General features: G+C 41.9%; 1 long non-coding RNA gene across 1 annotated transcript; it reads right to left on the bottom strand.

Moving 5' to 3' along the window:
* Window positions 1-2,804: 2,804 nt before the first annotated feature.
* On the bottom strand, window positions 2,805-12,213 carry LOC128831936 (uncharacterized). The gene is made up of 3 exons (XR_008443867.1): window positions 11,768-12,213; window positions 6,259-6,297; window positions 2,805-5,916 (listed from the first exon to the last, which is right to left on the bottom strand). It is a non-coding gene; the product is annotated as an uncharacterized LOC128831936 (long non-coding RNA).
* Window positions 12,214-12,577: the final 364 nt, after the last annotated feature.

The raw sequence follows: 12,577 nt of genomic DNA, 5'->3' as shown, positions 1-12,577 counted from the left end.
CACTGGGATTCACAAAGCCAGAGTTAGACTCCCTATACAATGAATAGCCAGAGGCAGATGCTGTAAAATGGGACTCATAAAAGCCAACAGGTTAGGCAGTTTCCCACCTAAGATAACCAATGGGAGATGACAAGTGTGTACTAAGCCCAACCCCATCAAGGAGTCTGGTGTCTAAGGCTGGGCTATAGGGCGATGCCTCCTTCTGCTTGGGATTCTCAGCTGCAAACCTCGTCTTGGGGTTAGGTGCCTACAGCATTATTGCAAGAGGCTGGGGGAGTGAGGAGGACAATGAGGACTCCTTTCATAATGTTTACCACAATGGTTAGAGTACCCACCTGGGATGTGGGAGACACCCCAGTTCAAATTCTCTCTTGACTTGAGGCAGAGGAGGGATTTGAACATGGAGCTACCACCTCTCAGATGAGTGCCCCAATCACTGAGCTATGAGATATTCTGAAGCGGGGTGTCCTCATCTTTCTAGCTAAAGTTGTGGCTAAATAATGAAAGAATCATTGGGCAAGGTGTTGTACTTAAAGTACTGCACAGGATCTTTTCAGGGGGAATAAGACAAAACGCCACATTTATTAGTAATACATGTATTCATTAACACTGTATCATATGCATATAATATATATTACACTTACACTCACACACACACACAAACACACTCCGTCTTGTTGTTACCAATTAGTTGCTCCCCTTAACTTCACTGGCCAGGTGAGTTAGATGGGGGAGGGGGTGGAGCCGGGCTTCTGCCGATCCGGATCGATGCTCCCATGTTGACAAGACGAGACCCGGGGTCCTCTGCAAGACACCTCACTTTTATAGCAGCTTTCCTCTTATGCAAATATAGACCAGATTCAAACTCTGTGTCTGTGTCCATTGGTCCTTTGTGCTGCTTTCTTTTGAGTGTTGTCCCAATGCTGCAAAGAGGGTTTTTCCAAAAGAAGGTGCTTGCTTCTAACCCCCGAGGCCGTCGGTATGTCTGCTTGTCTTTAATGAGCCCACTTGACACATTTTATTGTCCTTGGGTCTGGCTCCCAGCCTCTCTCCAACAGTTGAGGCTGTCTGGAGGTGCTGCCTTCCATGCCTTGCTCATCCACACCTCATTCATTCAACAGGGCAATTGATTAAGAGTGGGGGGGGAGAGCTCTTGTTCTACTGCTAGCAAAAAGAAATTTTCTTCTATCTTATTCTATCCTTAGGGGCTATAATATTATACCAAGGGCAATGCAAAGTTTCTAAATGAGGCTTTGATACAAAGTCCCATGAAAACAGAGGTCACACGTGGGTAGACCCACCACAAGGTTATATGAAGAGGCACAATGTAAAGTCATATGAAAATTATTAGAGATTTATCTACAAAGGGAGCAAAAGAAGGACTCTGTAGTTTCGTGGTTAGAGCAGTCATGTGGATAACCCAGGATTATGTACCGCTGCTCCAATAACTTTTAAAACTAAAGTTATTTAGCCATAGTGGAGCAGCTTTAACAGGCGAGAACTTCAAGAGGAGGCCTAATGCTGTGATTTTTTGGTGCCTAAAGTGGTAGTTAGGTGCCTAAGTCCGTTGGTGAATCTAGCCCAAATCTCCAGCATACTAATGTATGAGCTATCAGTATACAGTAGGTTCCCCTTATTAGTAGCCCTTCAGTTGCCAGCAAAGAGCTGCCATTATCTGGCAGTTGCTAGTAAATGGAAGGCAGGTTTGTGAGGCCGCAACCAGGGAAGGAAAGGCCGGGAAGTGCCTGTGCAAACCTGCCTATGGGGGATGGGAGGAGGGACTGCAGTCCAGATGCTGGTGCTTTCTATGGGAAGTGGGGGCACTGGCACATGGAGCTGCATGCGTGTACCTATCCCGGTGCTTTCTGGGGTTGGGGCTCAGCACATGTCAACTCTTCCTCCCCTGCATGCGGTCTGGCATCCAGGCTGCAGCCCCTCTCCCTGCTACCGCTTGGCTCACAGCCTCCCCTTCCAAACTGCAGCCCCTTGCCATCTGTACACAGCCAGGCTTTCCAGGCTGCAGTACCAGAAAGAAACCCCTAACAACATATTTGACTGTTATCAGGTCCCCTTTCAGTCTTTCTGTCTCAAGACTAAACATACCCAGTTTTTTAACCTTTCCTCATAGGTCAGGTTTTCTGAACCTTTTGCAGTAATGTACTGTTTCATGAGAGGCCATCGTTTAATATGCTGTGGATAGTAACTTGCTGTATCAGACACCATGGATTATCTGATTGCGGGAGTGAAGATGGCATTTGATCATGTCAGGGCCGGCTCCAGGCACCAGCTTAACAAGTGGGGCGACCAAGGGGGAGGGGCGGCATGTGCGGCAATTCGGGGGCGGCAGGTCCCTCACTCCCTTTAGGAGCGAAGGACCTGCCGCCGAACTGCTGCCGCTGATCGCGGCTTCCCCGCCCCCCCAATTGCCGCCGCCGGTCACGATTGCGATCGTGGCTTTTTTTTTTTTTTTTTTGCTTGGGGCAGCAGAAATTCTGGAGCCGGCCCTGGATTGTGTGCAGCATTGGCCTGAGGAGGTAAAAATGAGCTTTCCAAGTACTTCCTATGGTCATCCTATACCCTATGGCTTGATTGTCGTCTATACAAAGTCCCCTTTACATTACTTTGTCTGTGTAGAAGGGTCTTCAAGTGGCCAAAAGTAAATTTACACCCATTTTAAGTCTTCTTTACACTAGCAGAGTAGCATGGAAGGGACTTAGTGTAAATGAAAATTTGACCCTGTGTCATATGAATGAGCATTCTGAGTAGGGGATTCAGAGAGAGAGTGCAAATGATGTAGCTCCAAAGACATTTAAACTTCTTTATTATTTATTACAAATATTGTATTAGCCAGTTTTAGTTAATACATTGTTTTGTCTTTTGTTTACATTCTGCTGAGAAGCCTCTGCATTTTATGAAAGATGGGGCCTGCTTTTCTTCTCACACCAGTGTAAAAATGGAGTAACTCTTGTAAAATCAGTGATATAAAACTAGTGCAAGTATAAAGAGAATCAGGTTGTAACACTTTAGCTCAGGTCCTCAATGGGAAATAGGTGCCTAAATACCTTTGAGGATCTGGGTCATTCTCCTTTGGGTCAGGAGATGGGAGGCTGCTTTACAGAACTTCCTGTTTTCATAAAATATTAGGTTTTTAATAGGGATGGTCATGAAACAAATCCTCCAGTTTGCACAGTCCTGCACTTCTGGATAGTTTGGATCTGACATTTATGGCTCAGGTCTCTTCCTAGTTAACATTTGTTGTTCTGCACAATCTTTGTGTGCAGTGATTTATTATTATTTGTATTACCATAGTGCCTGGAGTCCTTGTCAGTGACTGGGGCTCCTGTTATGCTAGGAGCTGTACAAATACAGAACAAAAAAACAGTCCCTGCCTCGAGGTGTTTACAATGTAAGTATAGGACAAGAGACAATAGAAGGATAGAGACAGACTAATGGAGTACAAGGAAACAATGGGACAGTATTGGTCAGCATGAGAGGCAGTCAGACTCAACACACCAGCAACCTAACTTGTCAAGTTTTTTGTAGGCATTATGACAAAGGAGAGTTTTAAGGAGGGATTTGAAGTTGGATAAGTAGGTAACTTTGTGGATGTTTACAAGGAATTGTCATTTAGATAACAAAATAAAAATCGCAGCTAAATAATAAAATATTTGCAATATACAAGGTAATTCCTACAGTAACCAAAGGGAAGTATTAAGGAATACTTAAGATATGAAGTTATCCATACATATTTTTAGGTCAGAAGCTGTGGCACAAAAGACAGTTTGAAAAAAACTTATTGCTTCTGCTCTAGACCTAACTAAATTTCTCCATTCATTTTCTCTCTGACTCCCTTGTTCTTGCACTAGGGGTATTTGCCTGACCTGGACAAAAGACATCTGTCACCTGTGTATATCCAAAGGACATCAGCATATGCTATGCTCAGATTACACTGCACTGACTTACTTGGTCTTTTCTGAAAGCTTTGCCTTAGGACTGTATTTCTGCTCTGTCAATCATGTGTGTGATACACATTTGTTCTTCTCCCTTTCCCCAGTCATCAATCTGCAACCTGCAGTGAACTCTCTGCTCCTGTGCTGCTATGATACTATGCTGCCTGGAATGTGCTGTTAGCTTACTTGTTTTCAAGTAATCTGCCAAAGGAGATGAATAACTAGATCAAAACTATCTCTAGTTTACAGTACCCATCCTGCTCTGGTATGCCATTTGTCCATCATTTCAACTGCATTTCCACTTGTTCCTAGAATAGTAAAAAGAACTAGATACCGTTACCCACTATCTGATAAATGCAATGGATAATGAAAAGGTACGGTTACAAGCAATCCGCACAAGCCTGGACACAATGACTGAGAATCATTTTCTTATTGTAAACCAATCTATAATGTCAGCCTCTCAATTTCAAAGGTGCTTCTATAGCTGCTTTTCGGTGCACTGACTCTGCGGCTGTCACGGAAGAGCTTTGCTTCAGAAAGCTTGTGATTAGATATGTTTGGGGAGAAGGAGGAGGCATTTGGTTTGGTTACTGGATTTCTGATGAGGATATCCTTCTCTATCCACTCTCCAAACCTACAGAATTTAATAGAGACGGAAGTCCTTTCCAGAGAATATCTATGCCAGCCTAAAGGGCCAGACTCTCAGTGACTGTATATTGGCCGAATTCTATTGAAGTCAATAGACCTATGCTGAGAATCTAGCTCATGTACATTCATAGAGAATTGTATCCCTGCTCTAGCATGCTATAGTTAGCTTAAAGATTCTTTAGAAAGATCAAACTTTTCTATTAAATTCTATAGGATTTTCCTTAATTGAAAGAGAAAACTTCCCAGGCAGTACCTACACTTCTCCTATCCATCAAAGTTTGATTCCTTTTTCTCTTTAAGCCAGGAATGCCTATATATATTTCACATATGTGTATGTGCTAGACACAGCTCCAACCCTAATCCGCCTCAAACTTTGAGGGAGTTTGTAGCCATACTTTGCTGTTCAGTTTCATCTCTATCTTTTTTTTTTTTAACCTAAGAAAAGATGAAACCCATAGTGTAAAGGGAAAGAGTGAGAGTTAGTTGTGGCCCATTTGTAGCAAACCTTAATTCACCATGGAGTCCAAATCTGCTTAAACTCTGAACTGAGGATCTTTAAAAATAGCTTTCTGAAGGAAAAAGCAGGGGCAGGGTGCCTCTTCCTTGTCTTCTTCCTTCCAGGTCTAACTGGTATGGTTTACAGCTGGAGACTAGAAGAAACCTAGTTTTATCTGAATTTATGTAGGGCTACAGACGCTTAAAAACATAGGTCAAGGGACGCTGCTTGCCTTAAAAAAAAAACATTCTGGGCCTTTACTATTAGAATTTCATTTAAAACTTCAAGCAAAACTTCAGACAGGAAAAGCTCGCTCATTAAAAACAAAAAAATCAAAAAAGGAAACAAGCCAGCGACTCTGTAGGGTCCTTTAATTCCTTTCTTCCTCTGGCTAAAATTAAGAGGCCTTAAAACATTAGAAGCTTCTGTTATATTGTTTGTAAATATCAGGCTCAGTGCTGATCCCTGCCCCAGTCCTGGTTATCGTTACAGCTGGGGATTCTCCTTGCATGTGGAATCCCTGGGTGGTGCAGAGCTAGCATACCCCTCAACTACAGCAACCCCACCAGGCTCTCAGGATAGAAGAGGGGCCAGGGATGGGAGAGGGTGGAGGATGGCAAGAGTGCACTGAGCTCCAGAGGTTCCCTGGCAGGTGCCCAGGCTTCTTGTGGCCATACTCAGCTCAGCACTTCTTTACAATTACATCATGGCTGAAAAGACAAGGCTGGCTTCAAGATCAGGGAGTTGCAAGCAGCTTCTTTGCAGTTAACACCCTTTACTGGCCACAGCTGAGGACTGACGCCAATGAAATCAGTGGAAGCTCTGGATGAAAAGAAAAGAAAGCAGGTTTGGTCTGTAGGATGTTTGTTTCTGCAAGGCAGCTCACAGAGTAAATTACTAGTCAATGTGTGCAAGGGTGCCACAACCTTAGTGTTTGTAAATGAGGTGAGCCAATGCAATGGAAACTGAGAGATTCTCATACTCAAGTCATTGCTAGATGAGGGCCCAATCCTGCATGAATTTGACTAAAGTTTTGCCATTAACTATATTTGTAGATATTGTTTCTTACTGTTCAGCTGTAGATAGATGACTATACAGCTATCAAATACATTAGTTGGATGCATCTCCTGCCCTTCCCCCTTAAGTAACTTTTTTTTGACTTACGTGAGAAGTGGTGATGCTCTCAGAGGTTCCCAAGAGTCCCTGGTTAAAATTCAGTTAAGAGAGGATTAGAATAATTTCTCTGCCTCTCACATAGTTCCTCCCTCCTTTCCCCTGGATATTGTTAAACTATCCTTTCCAGAGATTAATTATCACTGGAACTCATAAAAATGCTTCTGAAGAGCAAAGTATTTGCCTTTGGAAAGTAAAAGACTGTCTCAAATGGCAAAGGATTTTTTCTTTCAAAAAAAAAAAAATGTTTCCAGGGAGAACTTCCTGTCAGGTATTCACCCCATCGTCCTCATCTCAAGTTATTCAAGTTAAAGGCTAGGAGGTAGCATGGTCTAATAACTACGGCATTAGACTGGGAGTCAGGAGACCTGGGTTCTTTAATTGGCTTGCTCACTTCACCTCTATTCCCCTTCTTATACTTTGTCTATTTGTTATAGAATGGATTGGGTGGGATTTCAAAAGTGCTCAGCTCTGACCTACCTGTTCTCCCACTGACATCAGTGGGAGTTTGCCATTATACTTCAAAAGGAGCAGAGTTAGATCAATACTGAGTGATTCTAAGTCCCACGCTAAGCTACTTGGGCCATGGATGGTCTCTTACTATGAGTTTGGACAGAACCTAGCACAAGAGGGTACTGATTTTAGTTGAGGCCTCCAGGTGCTACTGTAATATAAACAATGATAGATTAGATTATGAATACACTCTAGCATTCAGGAACGATGTATAAACATTTCTTTTCAATTTTGTTGCTAGTGGAGTAAGTTTCTTTGCTCGGGAGTGCTGTCTCCCCTCTTACAGTCTTGGATATGAGAAATCATTTAAGTTTTACTACAGCTCCATTTCCCTCCCCTCTCATGGATATGCCCTATGGACACAGGGGTTGCAATGGCAGCTATTGCGAGGGTGACCAGATGTCCTGATTTTATAGGGACAGTCCCAATATTTGGGGCTTTCTCTTATATAGGCACCTATTACCCCCCACCCCATCCCTATTTTTCACACTTGCTATCTGGTCACCTATTGCAAACAGATGGGGGAAGGATGTGGGATTTCTGTGGAGACCCTCTGTTTAAATTACTTGCAGCATATCGCTGATAAGTAAACACATTGACTTCACTCAGGATTTATTGCTATGGTTAAGAGATGGAGTGACAAGTCTTAAAATAACAAGATGGTGATGACAGAGCTGAAGCATGAGTCCAGACTATCAGGCTGAGATAAATTTAACATAAGGTGCTGATGGATAGCAAAACTGCATAATGTATATCCAACCCTCCATGGATTTGAACTTACTACTAATAATATTAATTAATAAATAAATACTATAATATAAAGTGTGTTTATTATTTCCTTGTAGAACCTACAATGTGCAAGGTACTGTACAAACATAAATGAGGGCAAGATCTCTTCCCTGAAGAGCTTACATTCTAAAAAGAGAAGATCAGAAAGTTAGGGTAAAGAGAGGCAACATACAAATAGAACAGTCACCTAGCACATGGTCATATCCTGATAAAAACAACGAGGAGTCTGGTGGCATCTTAAAGACTAACAGATTTATTTGGGCATAAGCTTTTGTGGGTAAAAAACCAACTTCTTCAAATGCATGGAGTGAAAATTACAGATACAGGCATAAATATACTGACACATGAAGAGAAGGGAGTTACCTTACAAGTGGAGAGCCAGTGTTGACAGGGCCAATTCAATCAGGATGGATGTTGTCCACTCCCAATAATTGATGAGGAGATGTCAATACCAAGAGAGGGGAAATTGCTTTTGTAGTGAGCCAGCCACTCCCAGTCCCTATTCAAGCCCAAAGTAATGGTGTTAAATTTGCAAATGAATTGTAGCTCTGCAGCTTCACTTTGAAGTCTGTTTTTGAAGTTTTTGTTGTTGAAGTAGGGCTACTTTTAATTATTGGGAGAGGACCACATCCACCCTGATTGAATTGACCCAGTCAACACTGGTTCTCCACTTGTAAGGTAACTCCCTTCTCTTCATGTGTCAGTATATTTAGGCCTGTATCTGTAATTTTCACTCCGTGCATCTGAAGAAGTGGGTTTTTTACTTATGCCCAAAATAAATCTGTTAGTCTTTAAGGTGCCACTGGACTCCTCGTTGTTTTTGTAGATACAGACTAACACGGCTACCTCTCTGATCCTGATAAAATTTCTTTACATTTATAAGACATGTAGACTATTCTCAAGTCCTCTTTCAGGGGGAGTAGTCAGTTGCCATGGTCAGGGGCTGGTGTTGCAACCTGGGAAGCAGTGATCTGCAGGATGGAGCTCTATGGTGCTCTTAGAAGCTCCTTGCTAAAACTCTTATCACTAAAGGTTTATCTACACATCAAAAGCTGTGCCTGGACTAGCCTATCTGAGCTAGATAGTGAGGATAACCATAGCAGTGGAGACAGCACAGCATGGGTAGTGAAAGCCTGACATGAACTCTGGATATGTATTCAGCTTGCTAACCTGCTCTGAAGCCTGTGCTATGCTGCCTTCACTGCTATTTTACCCATGCTAGCTGGATTTAAGCTAGCTCAGGCAGACAAGCCTGTGCATAGCTTTTTGTGTAGACAGACCCTACATTGCAAAGAGGGGTTGGACAGATTTTTCAGTTTCACCATCTCTCTGGACACAGATCTATCATCTCTGCCAGAGTTAGTTTATCCCTGAGTTTCACAAAAATACATGTGAAGAGCAAATCTCTTGTCACCAGGATTGCAGCAATTGCCAGGTATTTTCAAATACGTGCCAGGAAAGAAAATCTCCAGACCTCTCTATGATGGTTTAATTTCCACTTAAAATGCCACAAGTTGACCATGGTGCTGCCCCACCATTTGACATAGTGTACTTTGCAGGAACAAGCAGTGAACAATTTCAGCGAATGTACTTAGTATACCTTTGTTTGCCAAGCGGCATTTCTTCTCCCTGGGTTACGAGAAATGGATTGTGTTGAAATGGGAAAACAAACGATCAGATTCCCCAGTCCCAGAAACCTCTATCTCTGCAAGTACATGCACCTCTGGGAAATGGAGCTTACAATTGGGAAATTTTTTGTGGGACCCCCTCCTTCAAATATTGGCAACACCCCAATGCTTTGAGAGGAACAACAGATGCCACCCACAAGGATCCCTGGAAATCCTTGAAAAGCAGTCTCAATTCAGCACAGTAGTCCAGTCTCCCCATCTCTCTGGCAGCACAATTCCCAGAGGGACCACTGACAAATCTTTCCAGCCTGTGCCCTATACTCTCCAAGGAGGAAAGAAGTCCCAGAGGAACCAGATTTTAGATTAGGATTTCACCTGATACCAAGGAAAGCATCTTCTCCAGTATCACACTCTGAAAGGTGCAGAGTTAAAGCAGAGTGGCTATTGGTATCTAGGGGGAGAAGACATCATGCTTCCCCTTCCATGTATTTGGGGACTGTTTGGCATATTTGCCTCCTGTCTGCATTGTGTAGCCTGTTACCCAAAATCCTGTTGCCTGATGACTTCATCTATGAACTCCTACACCCTCTCTGTCCTTACCTTTTGGAGATTTATTAAATATATGTATAAAGCTTTATCTACCAGGATAAAAAATCAACTTTCAGAATTGCTTTTTATTCTTGGCTTTACAAGAAAGTCACTAATCAGACTCACTTTTTAAAAAAATGCACTTATGAGAAAAAGAGTGTGTCTCTTTCTTTCCAATGCAGGCATGGTGAAGTGCACAATCACACTGCTAATGATGAGGATAACACAGCTTCATTGTTTTCATTGTCTTTTCTTTTCCCATGTGTCTGAGCCCCATAGCTCCTATGACTATCATATATATTATTTATTAACATGGAAAAGCATTAAAATGCAATTTTCTCATCTATTTACTTCTTCCCTAATTACATGCCATTTAATACCCCAAGAAACGTAGCCATGGAAGTCTTGATTTCCCAAGTAACACAGAGGCGCATGAGTTCATATTTAATCATAGCTTTTATTTTATCTATAGGCTTTATGCAGTAGTTCATACCACACTTCAAGTATTCATTTTTTAATCTATTAGCCATTTCACATCCCTCCTTTCTTCAGGATAGATTTAACCCTGTGACCCTAATTTTTCAGTTCTAAGCCTTGAAACCAGGTTCATCTGCAAGTGGAAACACACTGACTGAAATTGCTTAAACTTTCTAAAAGCTTCTTGAGTTTAAAATAAAACTTTTGTAGTGTGTTTAATGTGAATCTGTTATCTTCCTGATTGGGCACCGGAAGTAATTGTTTTCATAGACTATACTAGCTGTTGCTGTTCTCAAAAGAGCCCAGTTCTATTATTTAACATCTGGGAAAATAATACAGAACATTTCTTCACGTGAATATAATCAAGTTCAGAATGAGTCACCCCCTTCCATTCCAGGCCTGGATGTTCATTAGCCTGTCCTCCAGTGTAAGAGGGAATAGCCTGAGTGCTGATTTAATGTACACTCGCAGCTAATAGCCATAAGGGACTGGTAGATGCAAAGAAGCCCAACTACACACCCTACACTGGTTTTGAGAGGCATGGTGTAAGAACCAATACAGAAGGGTGATCCTTCTGTGGCCAGCAATGCTGGCTTTAGGGCCACTTTGTGTTGGTGGTGTGGTGTAAAACGGTCTGAATGCAGAGGAGAATCTGGGCTTTTGTACCTAATGGGAGGCTCTTATTTAAAATATCAGGAATGGACTATTTTCAATGGATAAAACCATGAAAAGACAGTAAAATGAAGATTCAAAATTAGACTAATCCAGGCATGCTATAGTTTACAAAGTCTCTGTTTTTTCAACATCACCATAATTTGTTAGCTGCATAAAGAACACGGTTAGAAAAAATATGGTCTACCAGACTATCTTCTGCTATTCTTTTTCCCAGCTATGTCCCTGGTGTCTTTTTCCCAGCACCCTTCTTAATTGCTGACTAGAACTGGTCAAAAAACAGACTATCAATTTAGAAGACAAAAAAATGAAATTGTTGGGCTAAAGTTTTGAAATGTTGAAGTTCACCCAAAAATACAAGTTTTTAACTGAAAACTGTTAAAAGGGAAAGTGTTGACATTTTCTGTTCAAAATGAGAGACGGGGCAGCAGAGGGTGAAGGCTGCACTCCATAGTATGGAATGATTCTCTGAGCTTGCCTGGAAGGCAGATTTCACTTTCTACAATCACTGCAAAAAGGGGTGGGGACTCACATATTAGAGAAGGGGAGAAGTCAGGGAGCAGTGCCCTGTGGCAGGAAGAAGCATCCAGTGATGACTGGGGATCACCTTTTTTTGTCAAAAATTGGGAATTTTCGGAGTAATTGATATGCTTTTGCAAAACATCTCACACAAGCTGGCCACTACCCCAGCTGAGGTGTACACACCTTGTATGTGGCTTATACTTGAAGTGCCCCTCAACTACACCTTAATTGCACCCCATATATGCAATACTCTAAGTACAGTAGTTTAGAATCTGCATCTCAATATCTTTCATAGCATTTACCGCACCTACCTCTTAAGCCCTTCCTCTTAGGAAAAAAGGGCACATATTCCAGTAAGCCTTCACCTGGATTTAAAGGACAAGGACACTCACACTCCAACTGCTGAAACTTTCCTTCTCTCTTAGGCAGTTCTCTTCTGTGATTATAAAAATGGAGCACATTTCAAAACTTTCCTCTTCTTCTTCTGCTCTATTTACACTGGTTAGAGGACCCAGATAGGCTAAATCCGAAGAGAAAGAAAACATTTGGTTTTCAGGCACAGGGTAGGGCAAGAGTTGATATTTTGATGTAGATCATTGTTGGCAACATAGGAAATGAAGCTGCTTGAATTTTCCTTCTCTGGCAATAATCCTGGCTCAAGAGTCAGAACCACAGAAGACTCCACTGTCTGTCTCATCCTCTGCTTGATTCTTGATCTCAAGTTTGGGGGAGTTCCACTGTTTCTCTCCCTGTGTATTGCCTGGTAGTTCTAGAGAGGGAGTTCTTAGCAGCCAGTCTTTCTATAGTTGTGCACATTGGACCTTATCCACATCCACTCAAGTTAATGGGAGCCTGTCCATTAACTTCAGTGAGCTTTGGACCAGGCATGTTCTTAAGAGTGAAGCAAATAATTTATTCAACATATTTTACTTCTTTCTTTTCACAGAATGTTTGTGGATTTTCTTGAAGTTATTTGTTATTAGAATGTAAATTTTATTCAAGGCCCATCTTACAACTTAACATAAGAATAATGTCAGGTATAAGTGAATGAATGATGCTTGAACAGATGCCAGACTGCATTTGAAACATATGTCTGAAGATTATTTTCATTCCTTTCATGA

The sequence above is a fragment of the Malaclemys terrapin genome, chromosome 2 (genome assembly GCF_027887155.1).
Source record: "Malaclemys terrapin pileata isolate rMalTer1 chromosome 2, rMalTer1.hap1, whole genome shotgun sequence".
In the NCBI taxonomy this organism is placed as follows: domain Eukaryota; kingdom Metazoa; phylum Chordata; order Testudines; family Emydidae; genus Malaclemys; species Malaclemys terrapin.
This window is presented reverse-complemented; position numbering and strand designations above follow the sequence as displayed.